The sequence below is a fragment of the Rousettus aegyptiacus genome, unplaced genomic scaffold, assembly GCF_014176215.1.
Source record: "Rousettus aegyptiacus isolate mRouAeg1 unplaced genomic scaffold, mRouAeg1.p scaffold_m13_p_10, whole genome shotgun sequence".
NCBI lineage: Eukaryota > Metazoa > Chordata > Mammalia > Chiroptera > Pteropodidae > Rousettus > Rousettus aegyptiacus.
The window spans coordinates 35,225,733-35,245,952 of NW_023416285.1; the positions used below are offsets into that span (position 1 = coordinate 35,225,733).

Consider the following 20,220-nt stretch of genomic DNA (forward strand, 5'->3'; position numbering starts at 1 on the left):
AGAGAAGCCCACAAAGACTGTAAAAGACTATAAATGCAAGTAGAAGAAGGACTGAGAAAATGAGAAAAGGAGTGAATGAGGGTGGAGTATTCAGGAGGGAGTGGTCAACAATGTGAAATGCCATGGAAAGACCAAAAGGGATTAAAAAGAGCCCATTACACACAACAATCAGAAAGCACTGTGATACTAAATATCCTCAAATTGTACATATTAAAAACATGAATCTTAGGTATACAAATTACATTTCAGCAAAAAGGTATTAAAAAAGAGAGCATTGGTGGCTGAGTTGTTTCCATTGAAGGTGAAAGGTAAGCAAGTGAAGTGAGATGTGGAATAAATTTTTCCAAACTTTGGCCATGAAGAAAAGAGAAAGAAAGATAAGATAACAATTTAAAACAACAAGCAGACAAAAACAACTCATTACAATGTAGAGAAGAAGCGTTTGAAGTCAAGTCGACTTGAGTTTTCATCTGTCAAGTTACATAAATCAAATAATCTGAGTTTCCTCATCAATAAAGTAAGTTTAATATTATTATCTGTGTCCCTGGGTATCAGAACTCCATTTCTTTTTTATCATCGAATATTATTTTATTATATAGATATACAACATTTTACTTAACCATTCATCAGCTGATGAATATTTGAGTTGTTTCCACTTTTGAACTATTATGAATAATGCTGCTATAAACTCTTATGTACCAGTTTTTGCATAAACGTGTTTTCATTACTCTTATATAAACACCTAGGAGTGAAATTGCTAAGTAATGTAGTAATTTATGTTTAAAATTTTAAAGAACTGTGAAACCGTACCATTCTATGTCCCTACCAGCAATGTATGAGGGTTCCAATTTCTCCACAGGCACCTGCGATAATCTGCCTTTTTTATTACAGCAATACTTGTAAATATAAAGTAGAATCCCATCATGGTTTTAATTTGTATTTCTAATGACTAACAATGTTGAGCATCTTTTTATGTGCTTATTGGCCTTTGGGCTATTTATTCTTTACAATAAATATAATTTCAGAAAACCTTAGAACCAAATGATGCTCAAAACATATTTTCAAGGGCTCATCTTGTTGTACCTGGCATAGACATAGCCAGCCACTTGTTAGCTGAATAAATGAATAAACAAATAACTAAATGAAAGATTGGAAATTAGAAATACTTGATTTATTGGTATATATATTTTTTAAACTAACAATTTGAATTCTCTTACGGCTTCAATAGAAAACTTTTGAAGAAACTTTTTAAAAACGCAATTACAAAGAAAATGTACTCATCCTCTATTCAGTATTATGATAAATACTTATATTAGTGTTCTTAGTTTGGTAATAATGAAGTACTCTGTCAGATCAATATTAGAAAACTGAAATTGTAATCCAGTTACACTAATGCTTTAATTTAATGCTTTCTTGAAGTTAAAGTGAAAAAAACAAACATAAATGATTAAGTAGTGAATGATTTTACATTGTTGACAAACTTAATCAGATATGAATACTACAAATTTATTCAACACTGTAAATAATGAGACACTCTTGAGGGGTAAATGGGTATAAGAAAAATATTAGTAATCCAAGCTTGTGGTCCTTTTTCAGAAAGACCTGAGGGAAATGTAACTTTAGGTAGAAATGACTGACAAGAAAGAAAATTGACTCTACAATATGCTTACTTAGGAGCAAACTATGGACTGTTTTCTCCTTGTTTTTCCTCTCTAGGCTACTATTAGTCATATCAAATACAGAGTCACTTGCCTTTAATTCTAAGGTTCTTTGTTCTCAAGTAATAAATACTTTGGGCTCCCAGGAGCCCACAGGAAAATCATACATAGGTCTACTAACCTTTACTGCTGCCAGTTTATTGTAAGCACTTATCCACGATTAGGTTGAGAAGTACTGGTTGCACAATTAATAAATAGGTCATTTGTTTTTTTCAACTAGAACAATGTTATATATAAATTGAAAAGAAGAAAAATAGTAAAGAGAACCATAGCAAAGAATGTATGTCCTTTTTAACTTCCATTTGACATTATACCAACCAACACCAAACTAAACTAAACATTTTATCATTTCTAAATAGAAATTGTTCTGAAATTCATATAACCAGAATAAATAATAAAGTTCTATTATGTTTAATAAAATAAGGCAATAATAAAGAGTGAAAAGCATCAGGAATATCAAGTTATTTTTACTTGATAGTTATTGCTAACTGGACGTATATCAAAGCTACTACACTAATGCTTCTTCATGCTTAATAATAATAACAGTGTCCCTAGCTATGTATCAGTATTTCTATTTGTTTTCCTCTCAAAACCACACATATATTTATATAATACTAAGAACCATATCAAAAGATTTTTTTAAACAAAATATCTATTGATTTTCAATATAACTCAAGCATTCTCTACTTTTAAAAAAGTGTAGTTCTCAAAATCATTGTGTCTTGAATATCCATTTCCTAAAATTAAGGAATTGATCCTAATTTAAATTTTTCCACCATCACTCCAATATGGAAATTAGATTAAGTCTATGCAACAATAAGAATCTTTATGATGATGGAAATTTTTAATTCTATTAATTTCTAAATAGCTTTTTTATCACAAAGATAAAATGATTTTCATCAAAAGATGAAAAGATGACATATACTCTCAATGCGTTATTTTTTGAAGAGCAACTAATTCAAGAATCTTTCCATTTATACAGACACCCATGATTAGCTATGTGACATTAATTTAATGGAATATTTACTTCTAGCAAAAAAATTACAGTATATGTTGTTGGACAGCGGACTTGGAATCTTGAGAAAGTAATAGGTGTTCTCTCTAAGGCTGGAGGGGTCATGACAGTGGTCCTGAAATACCCCGCAGCAGAGGGACTTACGTCAGCAGAAAGAAGAGCAGAAAGGATTGGGGGATTCTCCCCTAAAAGCTACACCATAAATTCCTTAGGATGGAAAGGGTAGACATCACAGCCAGGAAGTATTCAGGAAAAACCAACTCAGTGGAGGAGGGAAATACTTGTCTACCACATTTAAGCTGAGCTTTTTTACTATTCATTAATCATAAGGCAGTAGCTCATAAAAATATCACTGAATGATTAAATTTAACAGGCAGTGAAAATAGGAATGTACATTACATCTGATCATTCATAAGATGAAATAAAAACAACACTGGTTTATTTTACTGCTCTATGATGAATCTGTTTTTATGCAGGGGATTTAAATTGTAAAGCTGAGGAATATAATTATTCACTTTAATGTCATTTTTTCCAATTAAAACATATTTCAAAAAGAAGAAGAAAAGAATAAAGCAAAGTAATTTTAACCAGAAATAAGCGAGCTATCCATTGCTCTTTTTTGGTTCACATATAAAATATTTCTATTGGCTGTCTGCTTGACAGGACCTGAAATTTTCTTGAAATGTGTTGTCAAAAGTAGCTAAGGAGTAATACAGAAAAAGAGACTAAAAATAAAAAAAATCTTTTCTGTATTTTGGTGGATTTGAATATTTTCAGGTATAATATATTTGCTTAAGCCAATTAAATCATACTTTGAGATGGACTGGAGCAATCTTTCTATTTTTTGTAAGCTTTGATTTCATTAGACTACTTTGGAGCAGTTGGAAACTGCATAAGAGTGCACTTTGAGGCTTTTTTTCTCTTCCTCTAATTCATTTCATTCTGGTATTCAGCCTACATTGACCACGAACAGAGCTAGAGGTAAGCTGAGGATAGATGAATGGCAAAAGTAGAAAACGTAAGAATAAAGAATACACATACATTTTTTCATGACCCAATAAAAAGATGAAATAATGTTAACAAACAGCATCTCCATTTAGTAATCAACTGCTTACATTTTTGTTTTGTTTTAGTTTGAAGACAATTTATATTAAACCACTAAATCAAAATAAGTGTTTTGTATAAACATTTGTGTTTGCAAAAGCATATATAAACTGCTACTCATACTTCATGCTTAAATAACACCAGTAGAGACTATGAAAGAATACTTTAGAAGTACAGGAACCTCAAAACATGTCCTCAAGGTCAAGTGTTCCGAACAAGTAAGAGAACAGCACAATGTGTCCAAGTTTGAAAGAAACAGACAGAAACTGAATTCAGGTCTTTTCACATTAAATCCTTGGCCCTCACTACTATGTTTTTTAAGAACACCAGAGGGACCATACCTCAGGAGAAATTATTTTCCAGTAGAAAAAAATAATAATTTCTAGGGGACAGACTGGTCTTCCAATTTGGAGCATATATTTATGTTGATAATGGTACTACACACACACACACACACACACACACACACACACACACACTACTTGGGTAATGATAATACAGCTCTTGCTATTCAAGTGATTAAAAAAAAGGTAGGGAGGAGGAAGAGTCCTCACACAACGAGGTCAAATAATTAGATAATGACTGGATGATGTGGGTGTTTTGAGCCAGTGTTTCTTAAACTGTGCTATACATTAGAATCACCTACCATGTTTTTAAAAATTCAGATGCCCAGGCCACATTCCAGGCCAATTAAATCAGAACCATGAAGTAGAGGCCAGAGACTAGTATTCTTTAAAGCCTTCCATGTAATTATGACTTGCAGCCCAGGTTGGGAAGCACCAATTTAAGCCACAGTGAGGAATTTAAATTTAGTCTAATTACATAAGCGACCATTGAAAGATTAAAATTTCAAATGAAATTTCTATCCGGCATCTAAACTGTTTAATTTCTATCTTGATATTTGGTAAAAATGGAAGAACATACCTTAGGAATATGTTAGTTTCAAAAGCAAATTCTCCTTAGGAACAACAAAAATGAAAGGAAATATTAAAATATTTCCCTCTAAAAATTCAATTATTTGAAAATTAGTTTTTCTGGAAAAGCCCAAAATAATTACATCCATTCCTGATTCACTGCTTTTGTATTTCCCCTGTAAATTCTAGAATACATTTCCTTATAATTTGTGAATAACTTTGTATCTCTTGAGAGGAAAAGGATACACAAAACATTTGGACAGTATCTGAAATTCATTTACATTATTCTTTTTATTTGTAACAGTGACAATGGGATTTCTGGAGAATGGGGTCACATATGTATTCAATCCCATCTACCATGAATGGCACATAATTTTGTGACATGTAATTCTGATAAGAGTTCACCCACTAAAACTGCACTGGGAAATAATCTTTTAGGAGAAATGGGTTGATTTACTAGGAAAGCTGGAATTTGAGAATTATCACAGATTAAAATATTTAGATACATTTATTGGGTACAAACTTCATTTCTATTGTTCAAATTAAACACAATAGCATACCTTTTCTTGGGGGCATTTAGTGGAAAATGAAGTCTCCTAATGGTAGGAAAGGGTTATATTTTTCAAGTCTTAGTATCAATATAAGTTCTTATTTTTTGAGCAGTTAATAATCATGCATAAACTAAGGAACCTAAATTAAATTGTAAGAAAACCAAAAGCAATCAAGCCCCAGTCACATTCCAAGAAAGCAAACCAATAGCAAGAAATTAATTTAAACTATCGTGTGGTACTATAGTCCTAAGAATTCTGCTGATACAGCATTTCCTCCAGTTTCTAATAGTGTATTAAAATGCATTAACTATTTGAAGAAATTTTATTTAAAAATTTAATCACTCTATAAAAGATAAACTTATGATATTCCTTTATTTATATACCCAAAACAATATTTTATCAAAACTGCATATACAAATATTACATTACCACCAATTTTTCTTAAAGGAATTTCAAGGCAGTAGACAAATTTTTTGCACAGTCCATTTGTCATGGAATTCACAGCATGTGAGTAAAAGTGAATGACAACTTCTACTCAACTCTTTCTTTTTAAAGCTCTATCTGATACAGCCAGCCAAGCAATCTTTCTATCTCAAAACCACCTTTGAATTCTTTCCATACCTTTAGAAAAACCACAACATTCCCAACTTGTATTATACCTGGCTTCTCCTTTCTAGTAGAAAATACTTTAATTGAAATCGGGAGCTATGTTTTATGCATTTTCCATATGCACAGTACCTTTGTGGTGTTAAACAAACACCTAATTAAAGAATGTATAATGAAGACTTAACCTTCTACTATTGAAGGTAACAGACATTAAAGCAGCATATTGTTAATATGAGTTTCTGGAAATATACATTACTACCTCCAACCCCTGACTACCATCCTATCCCTTCTTGGTAAAATAAAGAGAAGTAAAAGATACTTGAAAATATGACATGAGAGGTACTGCTATGCTCCAAACAAGAAGGCTGGATCAAAGAGAAAGAAGATTCAATGATTAAAGATTGCAGACTCAAATGAAAAATAAGATAGGGTATAAATCATTCAATTACTCTGTAAACAATTCTGAATATCTAATATCCACCAAGCACCTATAACATACAAAAGCAAATAAGATACAACTCCTGCCTCCAAGTAGCACACCGGCAAATGGTATAATACATAGTAATAAAAGCAATGCAAGTGCTATACGTAAATGATAATAAGATATGAGAACCTAATTCATTGGGGAGGAAAGGAGGTCATGGAACTAAGCCTTAACAGCGTAAGAGAACAGGCAGAGGAGAATTCAGTCCAGAAAGAGGCAGAACAAAAGCATAGCTTGAAAGATAGGATAGTCTGTGCAAGAAATAACAAGCAACTCTCTGTGGATGTAGCAGAGGCTCCAGTGCAGGCAGAGGCAGGAGATAAAGCAAGCAAGGGAAGAAGGGGCCTGATCATGGAGGACCTGCTCTGTCTTCAAAAGGTACCTTAACATCTATACTCTTGGCAATGAGAAACCAGAGTATTTAAGAAGCAGAGTGGCATGATAGATTCGTGGAGCTATGTAGAAGGTGGCTGGGAGGATGGAAGGAAGGGAAGCAAATAATATAAGGGCCTAAAAAAGTTTGCTTTAAAATTATTCATAAATTTTGGTTTATCTGATCCTACACAATATTGAACACATATACATAACGCATTTACTACTGTAATAATTAATGAGTTAATGATCTCCTTAGAAATAAATGTTTTAGAATTTGGGTAGAAAACTAATAAATAGAATACTTTCATTCCCACTTAAAATGAATGGCAAGTCCAATTTTCATGAATAAATAATAGCACACTAAATGAACTAAATGTTAGTAACTTTCATAGTACAATTAAGATTCTAAATGAAGTAAATTGAATGGCCTGAAAATATTTTTATCAAAATTTGACATTCCAATTATCTACTCACCTCATGTTCCTTTTATGTTACTTTACGACCCAGTTTTCAATGCTTTCATACTCTTTTGTCATTTGTTGCTTTTTGTTACTCTTTACTCAATGATCTAACTTTGAAAGACAATTTCGAGGTTTTAAAAATCAGATTGTAATTAAATGAACAAACTTACTGGCAATTTCACTAGGCTGTTTGCTTGAGTTCATATTATATCACAAGAGAAATTTACCTGAGGGTGAACTGTCGAGTCAAAACTATGACTATGATGTAAAATAATGTGACTTATCATAACCACACTTTGCAAGTACTTTAAAAGCTCACTCAAACTATAGTAATAATTCACAAAGTAACACTGCTCTCAATTTTGCGATGACTAAAATTTCATTGTCAGTAGGCCAAGCTGACTACTAAAAAGTGGTGTGCTTTCCTAGGTACAATAACTGCAATGAACTGTGAGGATTCATTCTGTTATTTTCCATTCATTTTATGTCACCTTTGATCTTGTTAAGAGGACTAAACGAAAGCTGGTCCTTGATAGCCCTGTGAAGATACAGTCATATTTCACACAGGTACGATCTTCTGGTTCTTTGCTTTCACAAGCTGCTGCAATGCCTGGTTCACCCGCACAAACTTCAGCTGGATAGCACTGTTGCTGAGTCCGGGCTATGCAGACTAAACATCCAAAACAGTCAAAAATTTTCCAAAGCACATGTGGCTCATTTATGTAGTGACAAGATGAACTAAGCTGGCGTGGCCAAGAAGGAAGGAGATGCGAGCAGCTGCACATTCATCACCTTTAATGGAGTTTTCACTGCTCATATTCATGAAGTTCAACCAAATGATGCTTGATATTTTAAAAGGTTAGTTTTAAAAAGCATTGGGGCAATCTGTCACTACTTGTGGAGAGCTAGATTTTAGAAGGATATCTAATTTCTCTTCATTTTTAGGGAACATTTTTTCCTCTTTTCTTACAAAAACACAAGGTTTTAATAGCTGGCCAGTTAAAACTATTACCATTCATAAATTCTGCATGTCTGAGAACCTGATATAACTTAAAACATGCACCACCTACAATCATAATTTTGGCTTAGCCAAGAGGAAAACATCAAATTTAGATTCCCATTAAATAGTATAACTAGAAATCCAATGAATGTAGAAATAGTAAAATTTGACAATGAAAGCAAGAATAGTCAATTTTTATTTTTGTTGTTTTTTGTTTTATTTTTATTTTTATTTTAAAAAGGCTCTATCTACCTCTCTATTGACATCTGTATCTTTATTCTATAACTTTGGACTTAAAGATTGAATATAATCTTTATTGTAAAGAATGGATACAAAGAAGTGTGGAAGATTTTATTTTCCAAAGATGGCCACAACAATATTTCCCATCCTAATTGCTCTCCTTATATCCCATTGAGAAGTGGGGTCGAAATTCTTTCTTCTTGAATCTGGATGAGCTTACAACTATGGTGAAGTGATACCATGTGCTTCAAGGCCAGATGTGAAATATAACTCGATTCCCACTGCATTCATCAGAATCCGTGTTGTTCAAGCCCTTGGCTGCCACTTTAGCAGTCTGACTCTGTAGAGGACACGATGCAGTAAGAAAGACCAAACTAGCCAATGTGGAAAACTCAGCGAGGCCTTGAGACTACATGAGTAGAGATATGTCTGGACAGCCTCTAAGTGCTTCAGCACCTGCCATTCCAGTTCTAAACACGACCTGACTGCAAATACACCAGACACCATGAGCCAAAACCACCCAGTTAAGTTCTGCACAAAATCATGACCCACAGAAACCATGAGAGGTGATAACTTTGTTTTGGCTATTTTGAAGCCGCTACGTTTTACAGTTGTTAAGAAGGAATGGATAACTGGAACATACTTTGATACCAGAGTGAAGTGGTATAATAAAAAAAGTAAACTCAAGACATGTGGTATTCGCCTTTGAACCAGACAGCAGCAGGAAGCCTCAAGGAGATTATTAGCGGAAGTGTGATGGGCCTCAGAGTTTGACTCTGAGGGCTCCAGAGAAATGGGGGTTAGATTTTTGAAAGGTACAAAAAGGAGACTCTTGTTGTGTAGTGGCACAGTGTTAAGCCATACAATTTCCCACAGTGATGTGGAAAATAGAAAACGTATCTAATGATGCCAAGGCTCAGGCTAAGGGGGTTTCTGAGCAGAACACTGAGAGAGACACCTGCCTTCCTTTTGGTGCTTATAATAACATGTGGGTAGAGGAAGGTAAGTTAAAAAAGAAATTTTCATTTTCAGCAAAATCTGGAGGAACTGTAAAAAACAGACAGAACTTGCTGGATTTGAAAATAAAACTATTTTTCATTCCCTATCATTTCAGAGAGCAAAAGAGTCTCAAAATAAAAGTGAGCTTCAGGGAAAAGATAAAATGCCAGGTGTAGCCTGATAGACCTGGTCTACAAGTGACGTTACACACTTTACTATAAATATGCTTTTTTAGCACCTTGGGAATAATTTAGGTGATGCCTCATAGATCCTTTCAGAAAGAGGAAAGGCTTTCTAAGGATCTGAAGAGCACATGTAGCCAACTTTCTCTTCTAAATGACTGAGCTACTAAAAACTTAAGGATGTTTTCCCACTGCAGTCTCACAGGGAATGTCTACTAAAGGAATGATTATCTCAAATGTTTTCTGGGTGTGGCTTTTGCTAGTAGAGTAGATTATAAATAAATAAATAAAAACCTCATTTTTAAAAAATAATTATACTAGTTAGAACTAAAAGGAAACAAAGGCAATACGAAGTAAAAATTGGCCTTTAAAACCCCAAACTTCCATTCTTTTTTGGAAAAAAGAATGCTGAATCAGAGCATGGAAATGAGAACACTGCAAGAGAAACCAAGAGTCATGGAGAACAATAGATTGAGCCCTAATTAAGCAAATGGCAGCAGGGACATCTGGGTTTTAAATTTGCTATGAAGTATAACAGCCTCTCGTATAGGAGGGGCTATAAAATTTTCCTATGCTTGTCACACCACTGAATGTTGGTTGTGTAAAGGCCAGGTAATGCATATCCTCACAGCTTTTTAGAAGAACTTCTAGTTCAAGTGTTTTCAACATTCAAACAGCTGTACCCAAGGAGCCTCACTTGCACCTGGACTTGATTTAGAAGACAAGATCCTGGATTTCAAGCGAATGCAATGATGGAATGAGACTGAGGGGCTTTAAGGGCAAGAACAAGCATATTTTACATGGAGAAGGGCTATAAATGATTATGATCAGAGGACGGACAATGGCAGATTGTATTTCCCAAAGATAATGACTATAAAGTCTCCCATACCACCATGTTCTTCTTATAATGTAACTCCAACACTCCCACCATCAACCATTGGAGTTGATAGTCCTTCACTTTAAATTTCTGACTGCTGTATAAGTGAAACTATGAGGTTTATAGATCAAAAAGGGCAATATAACTCTCACCCCTTGAGGCATTCAGCTACCACATTAGTAGAGGGACTGCCTTGAAGCTGCTGTACTGTGAGGAAGCCCAAATTAGCCTATGTGGACAGCCAGATGGACAGGCCCTGATATTACATAAAAAGAGAGAGATGCCTGACTAACCTCCAGTTGCTTCAGCTGTTCACTGTCACAACTCCAGTCACTGTCTAACTGCAAATACATGAGAGACCCTGAACCAAAGCAAACAGCCAAACCCCCTACTCAAATTCCTGACCCACAAAAACTTGAGAGATAACAGTTGTTGTGGTTTTAAGTCACTATGGTTTGGAATTATTTATTATACTGCTAGAGACCATGGAAATGAAAAGCACGAATTATTACATCTCATTTTGGCTACATATGGGAAAACTCATAAAAATTACTAAACAGGAATTGATATTTTGATCAAATTTTACAAATAAAAACAGCATTTTTTAAAGAGATTTTTAAAAAATCTTCAGATGAAATCACTTTTAAAAAGTGGTTAGATGTTATAATCTCAAGGCATTAAAGAAAGGCAAATTAAAAGATACTCAGATTCAGTCCCCAAACTACCCAAATCTTCAAACAAGGACCTGAATCTCTGAGAAACCCGTGGGGATGTTTCTTGAACAGAGGTAGCTGTTCTGCACTTTTTCATAATCAAGCAATATTCTGGGTCCTATTTGTAATCCTGACCAAGGACACCTACCACGCCCACTCACCTGGCCAACTGCCAAAGCCCACATCCTGAGGAGACCTCAGAGCCTGCAGTAGCCTCAACACTTTTTATAACATCTTAAGTAATAACCTGGAATCTTCCTCCCTGTGCAGCCTGCTGGTTCTTCAGAGTTAATGAAGTGGTCTGGTTTTTTTTTTTTTTTTGGATGCTATATGGGATCAGTATGAATCAGAGCACAACTGAGAAAACATAATGCACCAAACTCCAAAATATTTGTTCCAAACCCTTTATAGTTCATTTACCTTAGTCGCTCTGTCACTAGAAATAATATGGGGAAGTAAGGGTAGATAATGAAGAAAATTACTTGCAGTTATAAATTAACAAGTGCTCACTAAGGGCTCAGTATGTTGTTCCCTGCCTGTGTTACAAGATTTGGGGACATACAAAAGTATAAACCATGAATCCTATTCTGAAGCAAGTTTTAAGGCAGATGGAGAGACTTATCTAATTAGCAAAAATATATATAATTAAATAACCAAATACTAAACTGTGGTATAATATTAAATATTAAAGCCTTGCTCAGGCTTCACCGAAGATATGCAAAGCAAAAATTAAGGGATACGGCAAGGATGTCATGGTAAGAACATAAATGGAATAGGTCTACCTGATTGTCTCAGTGATTTAGGGACAGCATTGGGAAAGAGATGACCAGAAAATAGGGAGCCCTGAAAATTACTCCAAGAAAACCTAGAGAGCTAGGAAAGACAGCTAAAAAAATAAAAAATAAAAAAAGATTCAATAGGGAAAAATATATTTGAAATAATTCTTCTATAGAAATTGCATGTTAAATTTTTTAATCAATAAAATGAAGCATAAATACTAGGCTATGAATATCTTTTCAGAAATATGACCAAGCTTTAAAGCCTTAATATAATATAGAACACATATAAATTGGTAAGAAAAATACTAAAATAGGCACAGAGATAACTCACAGATGAGAACCATAACCATGAAAATAATTTAATTTCACTGATGACAAAACAAATAAAAATTAAAACAACAATGAGACTTTCCAGCTAAATGAATCAGCAAGTTTCGATAATATTTGATATTGGTAAGGGTATGAAGGAAAAAAGGACATGTCCACACTGATGAGTTAAGTGTAAATTAATACAAACATTCTAGAAAGCAATTTAGATGTATTACTAGAGTCTTTAAAATATCAATACACTACTTTTTCTGTTAGTAATTCAATTTTTAGAAATTTTTCAAGAGTCATAAATTCAAGGACTGAATTTTTAATTCAGTAAATGAATTCCAAATAATCCTTGAAGAGTAATGATTATCAATTATTATTATAAAACTAATATTTAGCAGCTACTATGAATTGGGTTCTACAAAAATGTTCTTTGTATGTTATCTGTGGTAATCTGAGGTGATAAAACTAGGTGTACACATACATATATATTCATAATAAGTATACTGCATAACAAAACTTGAATTTTGTTGATTTAACCAATCTGAAATATTCTATTTTACTAAATATAAAAAAAGCAATAAATCTAGCAATAAATAACCAATAAGAGACAAATAGTAATGAAATCTAATCTTTGTGGTACCAGGCTCACCATGATCAGGAAGTGCAATATATACAAAGTTGTTGCCTGTAGTTGAGACATTTCTGAATTAAATTAGAATCAGACATACTTATCCATCATATTTTAACTCTGAAGTTAATTGACACAGGTGACAGAGGTGAGAGCTAAACTGTTTTTCCTAAAAGCGACAAGTATAATAATAAACTACAATAATAAACTACCTTAGTATGATTTAGTTTTCAGTTTTGAGTTCAAACAACAATGGGATCACTTTATTCTAATCAAATATACATGTATATATATATTTTTACTTCAATCAAACTTATCCTTTCTAAAGCACATCCATTCTAGAGGAAAAAGTTATTTTTATCAATCATATTCGATTGTCCAGTTCTCTCATGTCACAAGTACTGAAGCCCAGAGAGGTTGGGGTGACTTTCTATGAAGTCAGTCATTGAGTCAGAGGGATCAAATAGTTTCTCTGAAACCCAACAACTCTGTGATAATTTCTCCAATAACTCTTATAAGTTCTTTGCTTCCCTACCTGGGGATATATTCTAGATCCTCACAAACACTTGTTTAACATATGATTCTAATATGCTAAAAGAAATTGAGTAGGCCTCCAGAGGACGCCTCTGGTTTATTTCAGAGATGAAAAGTACACCTCATAGAGCAGATCACACATGATGACACGTCTAGGTTGGTGTTCAAATCTGTCTACACTCTCAGCATCAGGACCCCTTAATCCAGAAGCCTTTAGAAAACAAACATGTTCAATGACCTGCCTTTTTGAGTTCTAAAACTTTGGATCTCTGCAGCTGAGCTGGTTTCATTTGTCAAATTGCCAAGTGATAGGTTTCCATTATGTGCAGTGTCAGAAGGAATACCTAGTTGGGTGACCAAGCACTCCCTCTAGTTCAATTTAGTAAAAGCAAACCCTCCTCCAAAATATCATTTCGTTAGAGTAATTGAGGTATATGAAATATATGAAAGAAAACTATCAAGTATTTTTGTGAAAGTTTCTCAGTAGCTTTGTCATTCGCATGGAAAGAAATTATTCTAGATATTAAACTTTAATGATTCTTAAAAAATATCCAAAACTTTAAAATGTAACAAAAGTATTTCATTAAATATAAAATATTATTTATATGAGGAGCCACTCACCATTTTACGCAGCACTGGGAGGAAGAATGCTATGATTGTCATATGATGACATTAAAATATAGCCCAAATTCAGCAATTGTAAAATGTGTTACGACAGTGTGTCTTAGGATCAACTAATAAGGTATGGTTGATAATAATGAACTTACAAGGTAAAAAAAAAAATTAAAGAGCTATAAAAAAAAAAACACAGTGCATGACAAAAACATAATCCTGGCTTGCAAGTAAATAAAAAGTTAATCTATAATTATAAATCTTAAGTGTAGTAAATATGGAAACATTAAAAAGTATAGTAAACATTTAAAAACTCACAAAAGTACCACACATTTTATATATAAGGAACCACAAAGCAATCAGAACACAATGATCATTATTAACTCCTAAGCAGACTTCTAAACTTAATGACATGATTATTTGACGAAGTCAGAATTTCAATCTATAAATATTTATTGAACATATACTGTACGCCAGGCACTGTTATAAGAACTAAAGATACAGAAAGGAACAAGGCAGACAAAATCTTCTGCCCAAATAGAGCTTACATTCTGTGGGAAAGACAAACAATAAATTTCAAAAGTGAAATATGTCATATGTTAGTAATAAATGCTAAGGAGAAAATTAAAGCAGAAAAGGACGTTTTCTGTTCCACTGATTCTGTTATTCCAGCAATAACAGGCTCCAAATCCTAAAATGCAAATAGGATGTTTTAAAAATAATCAGGATTTTGTCAGGATAAACTAGGCTTCATGATGGGCTATGAGTTTTCTGAAAATATCAACCAATGTTTAAATCAAGGCCTTCAGCTTCTGAACAAAATGAACACCCTAATCTACTAGCTTGGCAATCTCAGGCTTCTAAACAAGCAAGTGTATCTCAACATCAGAATGTCATCGCAGGGATTGTATCTATTCAGGGAGACTTGGAATGTTCAGATGAACTATGATTGCCCAGGAAAACTGCTAGAAAATCGACATAGCAAGTAAAAGGCAAAGTTGGGGAAAATATACAGAACATCAGGGAAATCTGGCAACAGAAACTGGGGTAGAGAGTGAAGGTAGATACCAAGAAATAGAGCAAAGACCTAATTACCTGGGAACACAGGAACAAGAGCATAATGGTGCCAAAAGTAAAACACACTTAACAAGAAAGATTTTAAATTCTCATCAAACTAGCACAGGATGGATCCTAGAGCTGTCTCAAAAACCAGCGGCCCAGAGGCTCTATGCCGGCCACCTGCCCAACGCCACTGAGCTGCCTTCAAGTTTCAGCATCAGGATCAAAGCTGAAACGAATTGAGGGAGTGTAAAGTGACTTTGAGGCTGCCGCTTCTCAATATTCCCCTATGCTCACATTTCAGTGGCTAAAAAGGCAGTGCAAATTTTCTCACTGACATTCTCCTATCTGATAAAACTAAGATATCTAATTTTCAGATAAACATATTTTGCCCAGAACTCAATACAGCATTTTCATTCTTTTGTGCTTTAAAGAGCAGCTCATTAAACAACAACAACAACAACAATAACTTTCTAAAACTTATCCCCCTTTTTTTTTTTAATTACTCACCATGTGTCAGAGCTTAGCCTTATAATGTTCCTCCCAGTGGAGGCTCAGTGAGATCTTGTCATGAGGAAGGTACATAGATGTTGGGCAGAATGGAGGCTCTGTTTCTAGCAAGCTGTAATTGCTTTGTCTCTAGCTTCCTCTTCCTTTCTGAGCAAATAAACTATAATAAAACCACATACATATTATTAAGTAATGACATCTAGAGATGCCAGGAAAGTCCAAAGATGACAAAAAGTGAAAGATACAAAATCCCCCTGAATGTAAAATTACAAGTATAGTTTATACTTATACAACTAATGGGAAAATTAATCAAACTACTAAAATGTTATTAGCATTAACTTTGTGGAGATATCCTTCAAGTGAAAAGAGAATATGATCATTCTTCCATTATGTATGGTGTCTCACGTTCTCTAGTAAATTTCTGGGTATAATTTATTTTGAACTCTTACAGTACTACAAGCAGAATTTTGAATGTTCTTACCATTCTATTAAATAGTTAAAGGAAAATCAATCTCTCTCATATGAACAAAAACACTTGCAAATGAAAGATATCTGTTCTTTAATGGAAGTTAATAAGAAAATAAAATGCAATTTTAGAAAATAACAATAAATGTGGTTGATGTACATAATCTCTAACAGTAAGTTGCATTTATAAGAGCCCCTACTATCTGGATGGCACTAGTTCCAGGCAGCCTTTTCAATTCAAAGACCATAAATCATTACAACCAAGAAAGATGTTAAAGGCCTACTTAACAGAATTAAAGAGTACACAAAAGGTCTAAGAAGGTTTAGTCTTGGTCAAAAATATAAAACTATCATTTAATTCTATGGTTTTAGTTTTCTGAAAACTTATAGAGTTTGAATATAACCCAACTTTGAGATATTTTGTCATGCATTTCTATCTCCTTGCTGCATGTCTGTAATATATAGAAAAATATCTGATATACTTGGTTTTTCTGCCTCCTCTTTTCACCTCCCAAGATAAAATAATTGTTTCACTACAGACTGACTAACAGTTCTTCAAGAGCCCTCATTCTCTTCATGGAACTTCCAGATCTGCTCCTTAACTTCCCCACACCATCTCTTAGGATACAGCTGGTTGTGTTCATTAAAATTTTCCAGTATAAACCTACTGTATAAAATACTTTTAAATGACTGCATGTAATCTGGATTTAGTCATCAAAATTTTGGTTTTCAGCTTCTATGTGTACTTTAAAGCTAATAAAATGCAAAAATTTCTCAGGCATGACAATTAAAACATAAACACTTTGAGAACATTTATGTCATGTATATGTAGCCAAGTGAAGGTTTTGGAATAATCCAGTTACTGGGAAATTTTCTATATAGCTCAATCAATATAAAGAGTTCATGACTTAAAGAATATCCACTTTATAATAGATTACTCATTTAAAAAAAACATTGTGACCAATTCAAAAGTTCATATTTTTTCTTTACAGTATATTCCTTATCCTTTGAATATGCAGACATATATGTCTATTTTTCTTATAGCAAAAATTTACACTATATTTGTTCATGGGTACTTAAGTGTTCTGTTTTCTTATACTGTAATTACTCCTGGTGCTATTTTTGTTTCTATGCTTATATTTTTATTCTTTTGATAATTTCTCTGAGAAAGGTAATTAAATCTATAGATTTAAACATCATTTAAAATCTAAATATTTATAAGTTGGTTATATGAGTAGAATTCTCACTTTTACTCAGGTAGGTTTGAAGCTAAGTTTAGCCTCGACATGCATTCTCATGCAATGTATTCCCAGAACAAGAAAAATTACCAGGGTTGTAAATCAGAAACAACACAGACTAGTTATCCAACAAGATTGCATTACTGACACTCAACATGTGGTGAGAAAGATATTGCAACATGGCATATATCAACTTTCATCTCATTTCAAAAGTCAATATTTAAACTAAGGGAGTCCAAAGCCAAGACTTTGTGTTGAGAGATTCAAAAACTCTTTTTCTACAACTGTGTGGTCGCTTGTCCATCCTAAGTGCTTTGCTGGTTAATGCTTTCCCTATGTGCCAATGAACTTGCTTTCCAATGTTTCTTTGTCCTTTCCAATTCCACAAATGTTCCATTGTTGGATCACAGGGTTGTTACTTTACATACTGTTAAGAGTTGTTGAGTGCCTAAAGATGTGTTTATCATATCAATACTCCTGTGCATAAATGTAAACATGAGAACACTCACACACACACACACACACACACACACACACACACATTTACTCTTTCAGTCTAAATCACAGTATATTTTCTTTGAAATATATTCACCAGGAAGACCACTTCTTCAGTGTACCACCAAATAAATTCAGATGAAAAAAATCAGTCCCACAAAATTTGAAACACTTTAATCAAAGTTACTAATTCCCCATATTTTCTCCAATCTCTTTCAGTGTTTTTAAGCTAGGAGAAAATAAGCCTGAAGGAGGGGGGGTGGGGGGAAAGCTTATAATTTTAGTTTGAAATACCTTACATAATCCAGGCCAGAAAATAAATGTATTTTCATGAACGCTCTCAAATACCTAGATTTTTTTTTTTTGGGGGGGGGGGCAGGAGTGGTGGGGAAGGCAGTCATAGAGCTCACTTCAGATTTCTCCATGATAAGAAATACCATAAACAATTAACCTTAGTAGAGCGCCTACTATGTGACAGGCTTTTAGTCCTAGCTCAACTAATCCTTACAGTAGCCCTGAGAAAAGGGGCACCACTCCTTTTAAAAATAAAGAATCTAAAGTCAGAGAGGTTTTAATCTGGCTAAAGGCACACAGATCTCTGATTCAAATCCAATCTGTCTGACTGAAGAAGCAGGTCTCTCCTCAGCTCTCCTCTTTTATCTAATAAAAAAACGGACAGAGAAGGATTTAATGGATTGTCCCCCATGTAGAAGTAAATACTGTCTCATTTGAATTGTAGTCTCACCAAAAAATATCCCAGCCCATTTTCTTCTATTTCTTTGAGCAATTAAACAGGTGTTTAATTTTCAAATGATTAATCAACAATAGTAAATGATAGGCAATACATAGAAATATGAGGTCTCTGTAATTAAGTAGATAAAGCTAATCAAGGTGATTGATCAATAAAAGACACTACATGGTGTGCTTTTAAAATGTATATAATAAGTTCAGAAGGTAAGTAACATACATATGGAAAGAATACACCTTAATATTCTGAAATAAAATTGGGTTGTTTAAGGTAAGCAAAATGGGTATCTGGCCAATGTACTTGCTAAAACATACTTGTGGAAACTCTGTACTGGAAAAAGTTTGTATCTTAGGTTCTAGTTCATATACTATGGACAGTACGTGTAATCAACGCAACAATCAAAGGAATAGCTGGAGAAGACTTCTTAGATGAGTTGGAAGTTGGCATGGTCTTGTGAGAAATTTAGCATTAGAGTAAGGCAGAAGCAAGAGATTATATCTAAATGAGAACCAAGGGCTAGGAGAAACCCGAAATATTAAATATACTTACATAGCTGAAAAGAAATGCCAGGAACATCAGGATGAAACTCTTATTTAAAAGGTAAAAAAAAAAAAAACAAGTCCTACAGTGATTAAATGATCCGCCTAGTCACACAGCCTCAGCCAAGCTTCATGAAAAACACTGCTCACCTGCTTTCACAGCCAATGCAACTTCCACTCTAACAGTGGTTTCCATCCATTGTCTACCTGTGAGGTGAGGCAAGGGATTCTGTGAAGTTAGCTCAGGAGCCCAGTGGGGAGCCAGAGGAGGGGCATTCAAACATCACCATTCTGCTTTTAATCCTTCCATATATTGGACTTCTGATAAGATTTTTTTGAAGAAGCAGGGTCTTTGTGTTAAAAAAAGCAATCTTCCCAGTTTCGTTAGTGATTAACATTGTTGAGTTCTGTGCTACATGACACATAATTACAGGAAAAATAAAGCCTTTGCCCTCAACTAATTAATTTGCTCATTCAACAATCAAGTATTGAGTGTATGTTGTGTGCCAGGTACTTAGCTATACGCTGGGAAATTTAATGGTGAACAAAAAGCTGCTGCAGGTCTGGCTTGGGGTCAAGTGGTAGTAAACCAGAAGGATTTAATCAAATAAGACCACAAATACATATACACAACTACATCTGGCATGAGGGAAAGTTGCAAGATGCAAGAAGAATATATGACCAGGAAACTTAAGTCTAAGAAGTCACTGACTCAGTAGAGGTCAAGTGACTTTGTGAGCCAACAACAATGACAAATGTAAGTGCTCAATAGTAAGTATGCACAAGGCTCTATAGTAACAGACTAAGCAGTGATAAACTCAGCCAGAGGGGAAAGAAAACCTGACAATGAAGGTGACATTAGTGCTTCATCTAGAAAGGGTTAATAAGAACTATTCTCGTAGGAAATGGAGGAAAAGAAGGATCCCTCGGACAGAGTCACTGGATAGGCAGAAGGAACGGAAATTAGGTAAAATTTCAAAAAATACCAAGCCATCTTCAAGGATAGAATAAAAGTTGGTTATCTCAAGAAAAAAAATGGAGTTGCAAAAATATGCA

At 34.0% G+C, this 20,220-nt stretch overlaps 1 protein-coding gene across 8 annotated transcripts in view; it reads right to left on the reverse strand.

The window, feature by feature from the left end:
* BMPR1B (bone morphogenetic protein receptor type 1B) overlaps nucleotides 1–20,220 on the reverse strand; it is a 326,532-nt gene that overhangs the window by 142,033 nt on the left and 164,279 nt on the right. Inside the window, exon 1 of one of the 8 annotated variants that reach the window (XM_036227691.1) lies at nucleotides 15,680–18,220. The exons of 6 other annotated variants lie outside the window; for them this stretch is intronic. The gene's annotated coding sequence lies outside the window, so the exon portion shown is untranslated. Of the gene's footprint in view, nucleotides 1–15,679; nucleotides 18,221–20,220 lie in introns of those variants that run through there. One more of the 8 variants, XM_016144350.2, reaches the window with a different exon arrangement.